The sequence below is a fragment of the Mustela nivalis genome (assembly GCF_964662115.1).
Source record: "Mustela nivalis genome assembly, chromosome: 9".
NCBI lineage: Eukaryota > Metazoa > Chordata > Mammalia > Carnivora > Mustelidae > Mustela > Mustela nivalis.
Window position 1 is genome coordinate 85,991,197 of NC_139028.1, and position 8,898 is coordinate 86,000,094.

General features: G+C 48.9%; 1 protein-coding gene across 3 annotated transcripts in view; it reads right to left on the reverse strand.

Annotated features, from left to right (window-relative positions):
• LOC309841348 (uncharacterized protein) overlaps positions 1 to 7,425 on the reverse strand; it is a 208,523-nt gene extending 201,098 nt beyond the window's left edge. For all 3 annotated transcript variants that reach the window (XM_082684238.1, XM_082684237.1, XM_082684236.1), the window contains exon 1: positions 6,314 to 7,425. The gene's annotated coding sequence lies outside the window, so the exon portion shown is untranslated. The remainder of the gene's footprint in view (positions 1 to 6,313) is intronic.
• Positions 7,426 to 8,898: the final 1,473 nt, after the last annotated feature.

The window sequence follows — 8,898 nt, forward strand, 5'->3', positions numbered from 1 at the left end:
TTGATAAATTCAGGTCATATATCTCTACCTGGGCTTATCTGGAACATTCCTCAATCAGATCTTGACCTTCTCCAGATTCAATACACCTTTTCAATTTTTATGTATAATTCCTATCTGTCCTGACCTCACTGGACTTTGCTTCTGGACTTTCTGGCGAATGATTCCAAGTAGCCATCATAGACTCTGGCTTGGGCTTATCTCACCAGTTCTTCTGGTTTCCTGCTTCCTTAATAGCAAGCCTTATCAGGTCCTCAAGTTCCCAAACCAAGGCCACAGCCAACCATGCAGCTGGCTTCCTGGTTGAACAGCCAAAGCCCTGGGTTCAAAAGCTGGCATAGAAATGACACCCAGGTATACAGAAACCAAGTATAGAGAATCCAATGGTCTCATTCATGTTCATTTATAGCTCATCACTGGAATGGGTCTGAGACTCTACCTGCAACATGGCTAAAACCTCATAAAAAATGGCTATAGCCTCACATCAAAGCACAAGGAAATTGCTCTTTGATGGACAAATATGAGTGTGGAAGTGAATCTGAAAACTATCAATTAACCTGACCTGAAAAAGACTTTCAACAAATAATGCAGCTTATCTGAAGAACCCAGAGAATAAAAACATAACCCAAGCCAACTCTAGGATTTGATTGAACTAATAAATTCAATCAAGTGAATTGATTAAAGTTGATTAAGTTATTGATTAAATAAATTCATCTTCTTGGGACCATAATAAAAAAGGGGAGGGAAGAATTCACTGAGTGCCTGCTATGTGCCAGACATTTTCTCAAGTAACCCACATAACCCTCTATAACCTTGATAGTGCCATTTTCCCCAGGAGCTACGAATAATTTACCCTGACAGTCACACATCAAGTAATAGGTCTGGATTCAAATCCGTATCTGTGTTCAAGCCTAGGATCTCTGCACTTCCCCTCCCTGGTACTAGCCATAAACATGGAAAGCTCACCTTCCCACCATACAGTTACCACAGAGACCTCATGTCTCCCTGTGGCAGTCATTCCACTCTCCTCCTTCCCCACTGAAGACTCTTGACATCCTGGCCAGCTAACAAGCAACGGGGTGTTTTTCTTCTTAAAGCCCTCCCCAAGCCACACACTCCCTACCTAGAAAGAAATTATACTATAGCATAGTCATTAACACCGATTCCAGAGCCAGGCAGCCTGCATTCGAATCCTGGCTCCGTCACTTACCCTCTGTGTGACCCTGAGGGAGGTGTTTAGCTTTCCTGTACTTCAGTGTCCTCGTGCAAAAAAAGCAGCAATGATAGTAACCCATCTCACAGGCTGTTGCGGAGCTCATACAAGCACTGAACACATAGTAAGGGCACAATAAGTTCTAGGGACTGTTAATACAAGTCAATGTGACAACGCTTCACTGAGGTCTCATTTAATTTCATTGCACAGATGAAGGAACTGAGGCAGGCAAACGTTACTATCATGCCCATGGTCACATCGCTCATTGGAGGCAAGGCCAGGATGAGAAAGGAAGGTCTCCCAATTGTTCATCCAGGGCTCCTTCTGCTCACTGGACAGAGAGGCAGAAGAAGCGATTAAGCTGTTGATCCAAGGCGTAATCTCTCCCTGCAGGTCGCCCTGTCACATGAACCACGGTGAAGTCACCACAAACATCCATTTATTTATAAACCTACAACGTTAACCTCTTCACTTAAAAGCCTCTTGGAAACTGGCTGGTTAAAAGCATTTCAGATTCTGTCAGAGAAACAAGCTCACACTGACATCTTGTCTCCATATGCCTTTAAAACCTGTTCAGAGACCCCTAATCCCTCACCGAGGGACGTTCCCCCACACTCCCTTCTTCTAAAGTTTCCACCGTTGGGTGTGGATATTCTCTGAAAGCTCTCTCTTTTGAAAAATTCCCGTGCTTTGAGTCACAGCAAACTTGGGGGGAAGTGACTGCAGCCAGAGGTTTCAACATTCACATAAGCTCTTAATCAGCCCTCCAGTTCATTACTGGGTGATGTCTCGATTACACCGCTGTGCGGGAGAAGAAACAGGGTCTCTGAGTCTGCTGTTCTGATTTAGAGCATGCAGAGGGGCCTTGGAAAATGGGCTCTGTGAGGGGTGACTGAGCTTTCCGAAGAGGTTCCAGCTTCTCCCTTTTTAAGAGTTTAATCCTGCACTGCATTCTTGTTTATTCATTTAGTACATATTTATTGGTTTCTATTATGGAAACCAGACTAAGTGCCAGAGATCCGAGAATAAGTAAAGCAGATATGACCTCTGGTTTCATGGATCTTATGCTCTAAATGGGGCGACAGGCACTAACCAAAACGAAGAGCGGTATGAGACGGGGGAGGGGCACATACCTGAGCACATCTGTGTCGGGGAAGGCTTCCCCTATTAAAGGAGTTTCTGTCACATGTGATCTGAAGGTTTGTGAGTGGAACCTCTAGACAGAGCACACACATGCAGGATAGATGACGTGGAGAGAGAGCAGGAAAGATGAAGACAGGAAAGAAGCCTGTGAATTAAGCACATCTTTGTTCTAGAGCAATGGGAAGACGCTGAGAAGCTAGAGCCACTATACCCAAGGGCATCACCATCTGGGGTATTAGAAGATATTTTCCCATCTATTATTTCTCTTTCATTTTATACTGTGTTAATAGCTATAATTTTTCTAACCCTGTACTTTCTATGCTATTTACGTTACATATATTATCTCTGTTAACCCTAACCTTAAGCTATAAGGAATGGACTATCATTATGCCCATTTTACAGATAAGAAAAGTGAGGTTCCAAAAGGGCAAATCATTTGCCCAAGGTCACACAGATGAGATGAGATGAGATGACATTGGAATCTGGTTCTCTCTGACGCCAGGTCCAAGTTTTTAACAGCAGGGAATATTGCAAGTTCCCTGCAGGCAGGAGCTGAGTCTTTCTGATTCTGCTTGGTTTGTTAGTGCCGGCCCCGTGCTGGTCCACCCCCAGAGCTCACTGCAGGCGGGTGGGACAGTTCACTCCCCGCCCCACTTCCCGCCTATCCCCACCTAATCACCGCTGACACTTCTGTAACGCTGACCACACACCGGGCACACTTGATGGATGTTGGCTCGTTTTCATTTTTATCCCAACCTATGAAGTGGGTACTATCATTTTCATCCTCTGCATTTCGTGGACAAGAAAAGTGAGTCACGGCAAGGTGAGCAGCTTGGGCAGAGGACCCACGTTAATAAGCGGCACAGGCAGGCAAGCTAGAGCGCACCAAGTACGACCACTAGAGGGGATTCTTCCTCCCACTCTCCAGCCATTAGGACCTCCTTGACATTTCTTGGGAAATGTGCATTCTCTTGCCTCCAGTCTTCAGAGATGCTAATACCTCTTCCTATAGGCTCTCTCAGCCCATAGCCTGACTTCATCTTCCCTTAGGCTCTGTCCTGTCTCTCCTCCAGGACTCTTGGTCAGGATCCACTGGCCCTGCTGCTCTTGCCCCTGACAGCCCTCAACTTCTCAGCACTCACCAAATAAGCCGGGTAGTCAACTGGTCTCCCCGACACCTCCCACATGGGGCAGGGCCCACGCTGCCAAGTCCCAGATACATCCACAATGCTTGGGACTTGGCAACAGCTCTATCATTATTATGAAATGAGCAGATAAATACATGAGTTAATGAGTGAATGCTGAATGATTCTTTTCTGTACCCAATTGTGCACAGCACATAGTAGGCCTCATTCAATATTGCTGAATGAACAAGTGACTGTATAGTCTGATTCCAGAACTTATTTTTCCCTTTGGCTTCCCTGGCCTCTTTCTCCTTGTTTGTTTAAAAATCCCAAAGAGGGGCGCCTGGGTGTCTCAGTGAGTTAAGCCTCTGCCTTTGGGTCAGGTCATGATCTTAGGGTCCTGGGATCGAGTCCCACGTTGGGCTTCCTGCTCAGCAGGGAGCCTGCTTCTCCCTCTCTCTCTGTGCCTGCCTCTCTGCCTACTTGTGGTCTCTCTCTCTCTCTGCCAAATAAATAAAAATCTTAAAAAAAAAAAAAAAAGGTCAAAAAAACCATAACAGTTCTACAGAGATCAAGGATGAGGTTGTTGGTTAACAGGAAGGATAAAGTGAGAATCCGGAATTTTTCCTCCAGCTTCAATGTGGGAAAAAATATGTATGTATCCCAAGGTGTGTTCTGGACTCTAGAGCCTTGCTGTTGCCATCTGCCTGTCCCTCCCGAAAGCAGCAGCCCCAGGGGCTCTGCCCTGAGTGGCTGAGGGCCCACAAGGAGTGAGGAAGCTGCCTGACCTGTGATTGTTCCTGAGCTGCAGGGACAGTGGCTGTTCTGGGCACTTCAGGAAGTACTTGCTCTAAGAGGCCCTTCCGGCTATTGTTGTTCAGGCCGAGCCTGCTGGGCTGGCACTGGGACAGGGTGCCCCTCCAGGCCAAAGGTCTGCCTAGGGCACTGGGGCAGGAAGGTGAAAGGCAGGGGTTAGTACTTGAGCCAGGAAGGGGTCTTGGGCTCAAGCTTCTCTTGTCTTCAGGCCATTGAAGCCAGGAGCTGGGTGCCTCACGTCTTTGGGTCTCCTCTAGCAGCACTGGCTCTGATGAGAGATAAGCCCGATGTGGAGCGGGGGAAGGAGCATGGACTCGGGAATAAGGCCTGTACGCTGGCTCTGCCCCCTCCCTGCACCCTGGGACACTTCTGAATCTCCTCTTCCTCTTCCTCATCCATAGAAGAGAAAGAATGACCAGCGTGAGAGGTCACAAGGATGAGCTGAGTAAGATTGATGAACCTGTCAGGTACACAATAGCAGTGGGAAAGGCTGGTTTCCTTCCTTCTCCGAAGCAGCTGGACAAGGGCAGGCTGTGCGGGGATGCGGTTGGGCAGCAGATGTCACGTTTCACTACATTCCTCCCAGTCACAGGCTGCTGACCCGGGCGCTGAGCCCTCTCCTGCCTGAATTCTCCCAACAGCTGCCCTGCTTCTTTGCCTGGCCTTGCCCGTGACTCCTGTTGGAACCAAAAGCCTCTGCTCTGTTCCAGTCACACACACACACAAATTTACAGGAATGACGTAATATGTGGCTCTCACAGCCACCAGCCATGGAGAAAGTCCAGACTTCCAGATCTCTACCCCAAATTCATGCCAGGATTGCAAATCAGCGCTCTCTTGTTCCCACGAATCCAGGGTAACTCCCATGCCACCACTCCACCCAGCAGCAGCTCTGCCACCCCCTTCTCTCATGACAAAGGCCACCAATCCAGCCACTGAGGCACTAAATTGGTGGGGAGAGGGGCAGGGAAAGAGTTTGCAAGTCCCTAACCCTGCAACCTGACCCTTAATTATAATAGCAGCGACTCTGACTGAAGAAAATGTGCCCGACACTGTTCTAAGCTCTTTGTATTAACTCATTTCCTCTTCACCAACAGAGTTTGAAGTAGGTACAGTTTTTAATCTCCATTTTACAAAAGAGGAAACTGAGTCTCAGGGGGAGCGATATCAGCACTATGGCCACAGGAGACATTCCTCCATTCTCTCCCCCTTTTTCACAGCAAGTTAAACATCCGTTTGCAAACAAAGATGTTTCAGTGAGTTGTGGGAACCAGCACCATACGCCAAGGGACTCAGGAGGACTCTCACCCACCTGTGCAACCAAAAATAGGCAGACAGACCTGTTGGGAAGGGCTGTGGAAACTGTCTCAGAGGGCTCAAGGGCTGGCCTGTGGCCATAGAATTGATGTGTTGCAGGTAAGATTTAAACCCATTTCTGCAGCTGCCAAGTCTAGTGTCTTTTGTTTTCCCACCAAGCCACTGATTCCCAAACCAAAAGAAACTGGCAGGCTGGACCCTTTCACAGCAACACAGCAGAACAGAATTTCTCCCGGCAGACCTAACTTGTCAAACCCCAGACTAAGTTTGATGAGCAAAGGGAGAGAAGGCAGGGAGTGTGATGCGGTCCACCCTCTCTCTGCCCTCGGTGAGGAGTGGGATGCTGGACCTGCCACTGTCCCTCTCTGGTCTTCTGGACCCTCACCTATCCAAGCAGCAGATGAAATTAATCTGGCTTCAGACAAGTTCCCTCCCAACACTGGCATTCCAGGATCCCACGTACTGAGGTGGTTTTCCGTGGTGCCAGGCACTGGGCTGAGTATTATATACAACCAGAAAACAATCGCAGCTATTTGCCGGGCTCTGCTGTCAGTACCTTCCCTGGTCTTAGCTCATTCAATCCTCAGAACAGCCCTGAGATGGGCATGACAATCCACAACCCACCCCACCCCACCCCCCAGCTCCCCTTCCGGCCCCAGGAAGCGGAGACTAGGAACAGTGATACAAGCCCACCCCGACTCACCCAGCCTGGCAGGGATGCGGGTGGGATTGGAACTCAAACTGTCCGCCTCCCAAACCCACGTTTTTCATCACCAGACGACTTAGAGTGCCTCGTCCACCTCAGCCAGGGACAGGTGCCAGCAGCAGCACTATTGTTTTTTGCTTATCCCGCTGCCTGTACATCTGCAGTTGCTATTTTTCCATTGCCATCATCAATCACGGCATGACTTAAACAGGTCAGGGAGAGGGTCCTGCAGCTGCCCGTGTGTGGCTACGGCAGTCCGCTGCCCACAGTCCTTCCTGTTGGCTCCGTGGGGACATGTGCGGAAAGCCCTTTCTTTGAAAATAAACTGATCCAGTTTGGGGGGGGGGTGCTGTCCTTCTTATTTATTTAGTCACAGCCTCAAGGCTAAACTGGTGGCCCAGCAGCTCTGAGTATTTTCTCTGAGCTGGAAAACAAACTCCAAGCACTGGTGAGCAGGTCGGGAAACTTGAGAACAGCACAGACGTCGGGGAAAATTCCACGTGCGGTTGCCTGCGGCGGAAGGGCTGTGTGGCCTAGCGTTCCTTCTCCCCAGGAGAACTTGCAGGCTGCCCCCGGCTCTCCCCCACCAAACCAAGTAAGCAGAGAGACTCTAGGAAGTAGTCCAGGCCTGAGGGAGCTGGCTTCTCGGGAAGACGGAGGGGAGGGTGCAGAGGCCCAGGGGCTGTCTGTCTCAGGGCAGTGGGTCATTCAGAAGTCGCACACCTGCACGCTGGGGGCAGATGGCTCTGGCTTGGGCACAAATCCCACTAGTCCCTTGGGTTGTACTGCCCCAACTGTCTGCAGGCAGGAGCCAAGATGGGGTTCCTCCCAATCAGAGGAAAGGTATCCGGCAGGACTTCATCAGGAGGGCCGCTGAGGTGCCGTTCTTGGAGGAGTCATCCAGAAGCTGGAAGAGTTGGAACTGAAGAAATTTCCAATAAGAATGCGTTCCTGTGAGGAGCACCAGGGTGGCTCAGTCGGTTAAAGGTCCAACTCTCAATTTCGGTTCAGGTCCTGATCTCAGGGCTGGGGATCGAGGTGCTTCAAGCTCCGCCCGCAGCGGGAGTCTGCTTGGGATTCCCTCCCTCTCCCTGCCCCCTCACTCACAGTACTTGCGCACACTCCCTCTCTCTCTTTAAAAAAAAAAAAAGAAAGAAAGAAAGAATGGCTTCCTGTGAGGTCACTCACTACCACCAAGATCACCACGTTGCACTGACTGTGTTCTGCTTCCTGAAAACATTTTCTAACATTCATTTAGAGCTTTCTTTATTGTGTCACAGTGGAAATTGAAAACAAGCAAGCAGTCATCTCTGGGGAAAAAACCACTTGAGCAAACAGTGTGGACATGGCAAGAACTCCATTTCTTGCCCAGGGGAGGACAAGTCTTGACCCCAGACTGTGTGTTTTGGCTGAGCTGGTCTCCAAGGGCTTGCTTCGCTGCATGACAACAGCACTTGGTCCGTGTCTGTTGGCCTGCAGTCACACTCGTGTCGTTTCATTCCTAGGCTCCAGAGAGAGAAAGAGAGAGAGCAGGCTTTGGAGTCACAAGTGTCAGATTTCAAATTCCAGTTCCACCATTTTATTTCCTTGTTGTCCTAACCTAGGCTTCCTGGCCTTGGTTTTCCCATCTCCGAAGTGGGGCTAGGGCTATCCATCTTGAAAAATCCTCGTAAGGCTGAAAAGAGATAATGTCTGTAGAGAGCATCTGGCACACAGAAGGTGCTCTATAAATTTGAATCTTTCCCCCTTACTCCTCACACTAGGCAAAGGAAATACGATTAATAAAATATTTAAAAAGAAAAGAAAGATGGAAGGAAGGAAAGAGGAAGAAAATCCTTGCAGTTTAAGCCACACTCCCTTCAAGGTTGACTGTGATTTTACCTTCATTTCCTAATCTCACTCCCTGAGCCCGACACCCCCCACACTTGGGTCCCCATGCTAAGAAAATATCTGGAAGTCCAATCCTCCCCTATGTCTATCAGGACCGCTCAGAGGTGAGGCAAGGAGAAGGCTGGCGGCGGGGGGTACACTGACAAGTCCCCCCAGTGCTTTCAGCCACACGTACACACCCTTGCTCCATCAGCTGTCTGCATGACTGGGCCCTGCAGTGATGCCCCCATCCTCGGATGCCGTAATATCTACCAACATCCCTCCTGGGAGGACCATTTCACATACGTTCAGAAAGAATCCTTCTCTTTCTTCCCAACTCTACCCCCATTGGAGAAAAGCTTTATCACCACAAAGAACAGTGTTCGTTTAGCCAAACTGATGAAGATTTCAAGATCTGAGGTGAAGCAGCCTCGGTTTGAATCTTGGCTATGTCCCTCACCTGTGTGACCTGGCCAGGTTACGTAACCATACCAAGTAGAGTCATGCCATCTGTGAGATGAGGACCGTCCAGTGCAAACCTCACAGGGTCACCAAGACGACTCCTTGAGATCATTTATTTAAAATATTTAGCACAGTACTTGGAACCCAGTAAATGCAGAATATACAATCGTGTTTTTATGACCTGGCCATTAAAAATTTATAGACCATCTGCATTCCTAAAATTCCCATTTTGCCACTCTAACCAAAAAAAA